The sequence below is a fragment of the Megachile rotundata genome, chromosome 9, assembly GCF_050947335.1.
Source record: "Megachile rotundata isolate GNS110a chromosome 9, iyMegRotu1, whole genome shotgun sequence".
In the NCBI taxonomy this organism is placed as follows: Eukaryota; Metazoa; Arthropoda; class Insecta; order Hymenoptera; family Megachilidae; genus Megachile; species Megachile rotundata.
In genome coordinates, this window is record NC_134991.1 from 3,274,551 (window position 1) to 3,281,964 (window position 7,414).

At 33.0% G+C, this 7,414-nt stretch overlaps 2 long non-coding RNA genes across 2 annotated transcripts; one reads left to right on the forward strand and one right to left on the reverse strand.

The window, feature by feature from the left end:
- Nucleotides 1-283: 283 nt before the first annotated feature.
- LOC143265164 (uncharacterized) lies at nt 284-1,502 on the reverse strand. The gene is made up of 3 exons (XR_013039366.1): nt 1,130-1,502; nt 892-1,013; nt 284-814 (listed from the first exon to the last, which is right to left on the reverse strand). It is a non-coding gene; the product is annotated as an uncharacterized LOC143265164 (long non-coding RNA).
- A 3,063-nt stretch (nt 1,503-4,565) lies between these two features.
- Nucleotides 4,566-6,778, forward strand: LOC143265160 (uncharacterized). Its single transcript, XR_013039360.1, has 3 exons — nt 4,566-4,867; nt 5,252-5,361; nt 5,864-6,778. It is a non-coding gene; the product is annotated as an uncharacterized LOC143265160 (long non-coding RNA).
- Nucleotides 6,779-7,414: the final 636 nt, after the last annotated feature.

Here is a 7,414-nt window from a genome sequence, read left to right on the forward strand (position 1 = left end):
AGATCCCACGAAATTGTTTGGTATTTAAAATATATTTTTTCATAAAAAATAAAATTCATAGAATCGGTTAACATCGCAAAAAACTGACCTCAAAATCTAACTTAATATTGTAGGTAAAGGTATCATTTATGGTTACTTTAAAAATTTATATGATTTATAAGATTACAACAGATTATAAGTGTTAATAAAGTACATATATGATGTACTTTGTTTTAAAATGTAATATTCGAATGTATAAAATACTACAATTTGTTGATAATTTTTTACAGCAAAGTTACCGACGTATAATATACACATAAGTTGAAATTAAAAATAAAGTAGAAAGAATTCCTAAGTGTTATCAGGAAAAATGAAATATTCTTTTTTCTTTTGTAAACAGCATTTACAAATAAGGAGAATCGTCGTTTGGTTATAGTTAGACGTAGAACACGTAATATAGAGCATAAATACTCTTTCAATTGTTACTAACAAAATTTCTAATGTCAAACCACAGTGTCGTGCCACTGCATACGCAACAATATATCGCCGAAAGATTAATGCATCAATCTAGTTGAAAATATAAATTCTTAGTATTTAAATATATACACATAAAATCGCGACAGTAAGGGAAGAAAAGAAGAGCTGCCACGTCGGTTTCCATGGGACTGAGAAATAAAAATGAGTCTGTCGCTTCCCATATTAAGTGTAGGCAGCTACCGTCCAGGACACCCATGGGGCACGAGTGAGATCGCAGCGACGTATTTAAATAAAACATTGTATCGCACTGCAATTCACCCATCCACTCGGTTCCCTATCCTCTCCTACCACCATTTTCCTACAAATAAACAAATTAAGCTGCAACGAATGTGTCGCACCGCAGGGGCAACTTTAACGCTTAACAAACTGCCCTACGTCTGCTCTTCCTAACGTTCGCGTTTATTCTTCGAGCAGTTCATGTTCCAGCTTTTTAAACCATTTAAACGACATTCTGTGACTTTAGAGAATAACTTCTAATTACGAGCTGTTCTTCAAAGCTTACGAAAAACAAAGCATGCAAAATTTACTTATTTTAATTAACTAGATTAGTTAATAATGTTTTCTATGGATTGATTTATTTTAATAATAAATGTAGTCGTTCAATTTTGCCTACTTTTCTTTTCGGCGTGATGACCATGCTAGTTTCTGCGTCAGTTATTGTTTGAGAAAGATTCTTGCATGTATTCTTTGAAAACGACCATTTTGTTCCACTTTTTCTGACAAGGAACTTTTTTATGACTGCAGTAAATTGATTTCTACAAATATTATTAGATACAGCATTTCCGCTCCAATTTCGAAATTTTCCGTTTGTTCAATAACGCGATGTTTGATCGTTAATTCCTGGATTAACTTTTGCACTATTCGCGTTTCCTTACTCCTTTTACGGAGGTAAGGATGTTTCAAATGTTATTAAAGCTTTTCTTTTAAAATGAAATATCACTTGGTAAGAAAAATTGGAATTCGATTGCTAAACGACGCTGCTCCGAAAGCTAAACGACTGCAAGTGATCGTCAATTCAAAACCTTTTCACTCTGAATGTGTCTGTTCGCTATAGATTGAAGTAATATTTACAATTGTCTGAACTGAACTTGTTCTCTTATCGGTTTCTTGTAAACCGATTCATCTCTCTGTCCTGTCCAATCTGATTAGCGATTGAGCTTCCAGAAGTTGGTCTGGAAACTGGTTACACTCAGTTAAAGGATTTGAATGTTATTTACATTACACCAACACCATCTTGATGTTATCTCTGCTCGTCACTAACGCCAACCAGCAGAAAGTTGGGACCGTTCAAAGGTACTCGAAGAAGGAAATAACGAATAGAAGGCGTGTTATGAGGAATACTATTCTGGATGAATTGTTCCGGTTCATTCCATTCAACGGTAAACGAAAAATAGGCAGTCGGTACGAAACGGCGTTCGTAACGACAAAGAAGCCGCGCGATGCGTCTCCGTGGTCTCCGGGGAAGATCCAGAACGATTAATCAGCTGTTGGCGAGGCGGAGAAGAGCATGTCCCAGAGGGTACCACGAAGCTCGCACAATGTTTCTTTTCTTCCGTTACTGTGCAGTACAACGAATCCCATGAAAACTGTCGACCTTTTTCCTATGGAAAACCGTGCGTGTGGCCCGCGATGACTCGACGAGATCCGTCCAAATATTTGACTTCCGAAAAACCTCAGAAGATACACTACTGCGACAGATAGCGATTCACAGGTACGTGCCAACATTCATTGAAATTCTCTAGAGAACTGAGGGGATCATCGTCGCTTGTTTCCAAATCCCCTTTAATTCGCGCCAATTTAACCCTTTCTGGAATTGAAAAGGATCTTCAACTTAACTTTTCTACGAAGTTCAAATCTAAAAAGAATGGTGGAATTAAGTTATGTTGGTAAAGGTTTAACACGGATAGCAGAACTTCTTATATTTTGACTATAACTTCGAATCTTTTGCAGAATTGATTATTTTAAAGTGTGTTGGATAAATGTATTCAAAAGGTTAAGATTAAAAATAATATTGAAACGTTGAAGAATGTAAGAATTATACAAAAATTATCAGAAATGAAAAAAGAGAATGCAAATTGCTGATTCGAAGCAAATTCAGTTATAATATTTAGATCTAATTCAGCCCACCCAGCATTTTTGGTAAAGCAGCTGTTAAACCCTTAATTATTGAATATTTTATTTCGACGAAAACTAATTATTATATAATTCAATTAATAGTTACATTTATCTATTTATATGTATATTATATTAGATTAAAAAATAAATTAGCTATTGTCTTTAAATATTCGTCAAATTGATAAAGGTGATACAATAAAAAATTAAATGTGTTTCAATTAAGTTACACTTAAGAACTTGTTAATAATGTGATAAGGTATATATTCTTCCGTAAAATAAGGTGGTGCTTTTAATTTCTTTTTGCAAAATTGATGGTTACTTTTTGTGAAAATACTCAGTATTTAAAGCAAAAAGTATCTATCAGCAAAATAATATTTGAGTGCAAATACATTAACTCATTTCTGCGTACAGTCATCACATAAAAATACGGAATTTAAATGTATTTGATTCATTTCACTTTTACAAAAAAAAAAATAAAATTTAGCTACATTTCAGAAAAAATAAAATGCAGTTATGCCTCATAAAATGCAACGTACAAATAATAAGTTAATACTGTAGAAAAAGAAGTAATGTACTAGTATACAATACTGTTTTTTACACTGAATTAATAAGTAACTGCATATCATCAGATTTGTATTACAGTAACGAATAATTTCAAAAAGGCAGAAACATTGTAGTGACCAATTTTGACAAAACTTATGAAAGTCATATACATCATGGCTTTGTTAATTGCAGCATCATCGTTCAAAGATAAAAAACCTTAAAAGTGGAAAGTATATACATTAGGCATACTTTGCGTTAGAATACCATCAGAGATCGAGATTTACACGAGTTTTACATTCCATAGAAGGACGAAAACGATCCATCATTTACTGGTGTCCGACTCACCAAAGTACCATCCCCAAACGTCGGTAATCCTGTATCACCGGGCCAGCACCGTAAAACTTTCCTGAAAAACACAACTTTTTCCCGTCGTTCTGCTTGCCACCTTAGCGCGTTTCCAGTTTTCCTTTTTGTTTCTGTCCGGCAAGAACTTACATGAATGTTTCTGCATGTATCACGTTAACATATAGTGTGCAGAGATAAGAAGTTTTGGTTAGTACGCAGAGCCAAAGGGATACTTTGTTCGCCTCACGTAATTTTATTTTTGATGGCTACGAAATAGCGCTTATTGTTATAACAGGATCTTCACACGTACGGATTCTATTGATTGATTAATTAATTTTTAGCTATCCAAAGCATGGCATTTAGACAAGATAAATTTTTTCCTTATTGTTTAACAAAATGTATAAATTTATAAATTTCCTGGATCTTATGTGTTCATTTTGGTTTTTATGATTCTTTATAGGATCACTGGACTTTAGGTACGACTTTAGTAATTTACAAGGACTAATACTTCCTAAATATGTATTAACCTATTTATTTTCGATGTATTTCATCGGCACTTTTTATCATTTGGTGCTATATGATATGCATAATAGATATGATCCAAAATGAAAATACACAGATGTCCAAGAAGGTTGGGACCAAACTTATACTACGCATTCTTAACGTCAAATAGGTGAAAAAATTTTATAAACTATGTATGACTCATTGGAATTAATTGTAGAAACATATAAAGATATTATTTAAGGACGCTTTAGATGATGATTGACTTAATATAAATAGTTTAACTATGAATAATAGCCAGAAAGTCCAAACAACTGAAATTTACTTGAGTGATCTGAATTATAAATTGAGTTTACCAATCGCATGATATTCGTATCATTGTTCAGTGTGAATACGCAGCTACGAAAAATATATTCTCTAAAATTATCTGTGGAAGCAAGGCAAAGGCGCGTTAATTGCATCACCTTGTTACTTTTGTCTCCGCTCATCCCCATACTTGCGTCGGAAAAAAATGGCATTATTACCTTACAGTTAGTCGGATCTGCATTCGTGTAACTAGCCAAGTTATCATCCCTGAGCAACACACGTGAATCACTGGCTCGTTTGTAAACACGAACACCAGAGGAGGAGAAAATAGAAGGAAGGAGGTAAATGCCCCTGGTGACTTGGTTAGGGACGTAAGCCGCGAGGACCATCAGAAATTTCGTGAGAGCCACTGAACCACGCCACGATGAATATTTCTCCAGGACTACGGATTATCATACGGAATGAGATTGCGCCTGAATCATTGATGAACCGTTGCTCGACCGATATCGCTCGCGAATTTCAAGCGTGAATTGAGTTTAAGGTAACGACTGTGATTTCATCCGGAACTTACCCTTCCATAGTTGGCGAACTGCGGAAGGAAATGGAAAGTAAGGAATGAAGGAATAGTATTTTGTCTGTGTCCTGTCTAGTGGACATCGGCTTAGTTCATATTATATTGTACCTATTTTACATACTGATTCGAAAGTAAATGCAAACAGTTCGTACAATTACATATATATTCCATTTGACTATGTTTATGAAATGTTGCAACGTTAGTATTTAGCTAACTTTCTTCCGAAGGAACATTACATGTCACATTTCTGTATTACAATGTACATATTTCGATTGAAAAATGTACTGGTACTTTCCGTTGATTTTATAGAAAAAATTCTGCAATTTTAAATTTCTTTTTCTCCATCCGTAGAATTTGAGCCACACTTTTCAATCCATTTAGACGTAAGATGAACAAAAAGATCGGGAAATGTAGGATGAATAATGTAGGACGTCTGAAATTGCGTTATAAAAATAAGTGAGGTAATGAATATTCTGAAATGTTTTATTTGCTTTGTTATATAAAGAAATAATATTTCATGTTTATGGCTTTACAACATACTATTAATGTTACTAAATGTTATTAGTTTTCGAAATATTAAAATATTAAAAATATATTTAATGTTAGTAATGTTATTGATTAAGATATAATTTATCATGGCATGTCGTTAATCATATTGTTCAAAATCATTAAAACAAATTTCTCAAAATTATTTTCATAAAAGCACACCTAACATTAATTCAACATAATTTAGACCGAATATACAAAGTTCTAATGTACAAAGCAATCCTATTAATACAGTTATAATTTATTAATATAAATTATAAATTCCTTTTCTAACAAGAAACAGGAATTATTTTTTTAAATTAATTCAATTCATATTTAACTTAATCCGCAAAGTGTGATTTAAAATGAACATAAATATTATTTTATAATATAATAAATTTATTAATGTAAATGTCATTTGTAATGATCAGACGTTAGTTTCACAGTTCTCAGTGAGAAGTATCCGTAGTTACTTTAAAATACGGATAGCAATTTCGTATGATGCTCGAAATCGGTAGAAACAAGGGGTACACGATCGACAAAACGAGACGAATGCACAAACAGACGCACATCATTTGTTCAACGTCCCTCGCCGTTGTTTGCATCGTGCAACCTGCACCCCAAATAATCGGGACCAGTCCTTTTCTCCTGCTCGTGCCTACCGACAAATTGCGCACCCGTCCTCCTGGGAATCCACGAAGTTATGACCGAGGCTGACGACTTTCCGACTCGCGTAATTACCGTTCTGGGCTCCTGCCCTCATGAACTCGTCCCAAAAGTATCGGAAGCCGTACGCACCCTGCCTTGGACATGTGCGATCATTTTCGGCCACCAAGTCAACTTGTAATGCGATAAAGAAAATGGTTAACTTGCAAAAGTATTTGAACGTTTGTGCCCCAGACTGTTAATAAATGAAATGCGCACGTTGCATTCACATTTACAAAACGATGCAATTTAAATAAATTGTAAGTTTAATCATTAAATTGGACCTCTGAAGTCACAAAATCCTAAATAGAAATGAATTTCCATTGGTAATATTAAAAGTGTAATGAGATAATAGAGTATCAAATCAACGCATATCCAAGTTACTGGGATGCAGCATGTCGACAGTCTTCCTTAGAGTTAATGATGTCTGACAAGGAATACAGAATCGGAAGAAGATTGAATATAACGCATAAGCTATTTTGATATGAATTTATATTAATATTTATAGAAGAACCCTTATTCACCGATTTGAATATTTTGTATATTTATAGAATAAGTATAACATAGTTCTTTATGTAACTGGCTATCCTGTAAACGATTATATGTATATGCATAGCTAGGACTACAAATGTTAAGATGAATTTTGAAGTTCTTGAACTGTAATATTTTTTAATTAATTTTATAATATATTTACGTAATTTTCATTTAAGATGGAATATCGATTGCTTTTGTGTGAATACAAAAATATTCTTTATGGAATTAGATAAGAAGAATAATATGGTCACTTGAACAGAAATATATGACTTTTCACGGAAAAAAATAATTTTTTTTTTAATTAATAAAAATTGCCCTAAGCGTTCAAAGAAACGATGATCTTTTAACAATTTGACATTGTATTTCAAATTACAGTAGAATCGGTTAATTGGTTATTTATGAATGTTAAACACCATTTCAGAAAATGTATTGAGATAAAAGCCGTAAGATTTCGAGGTCCTCTAAGGATCAGGTGTTGGTTCCTACCGATTGCACGCTGTAATTTCATTAATATTATGAATTTTTAAGTGAAATTTACCAAAAATAACTAGTACTGCCAATCTTTCTTACGTTAACAAAATATTAAAAAAAGCTTTTTCAATATTATTTTTCAACGGAAAGATCTTTCCAAAACCAAATCTAAATGACAAACTTATATTTAAACCAGTGAACAAAGTTTTGCAACGTTCCGTTTTTAAGTTTCAATAATATTTCAGAAATATTTTTATCAGAAATCATATATCAGTACCG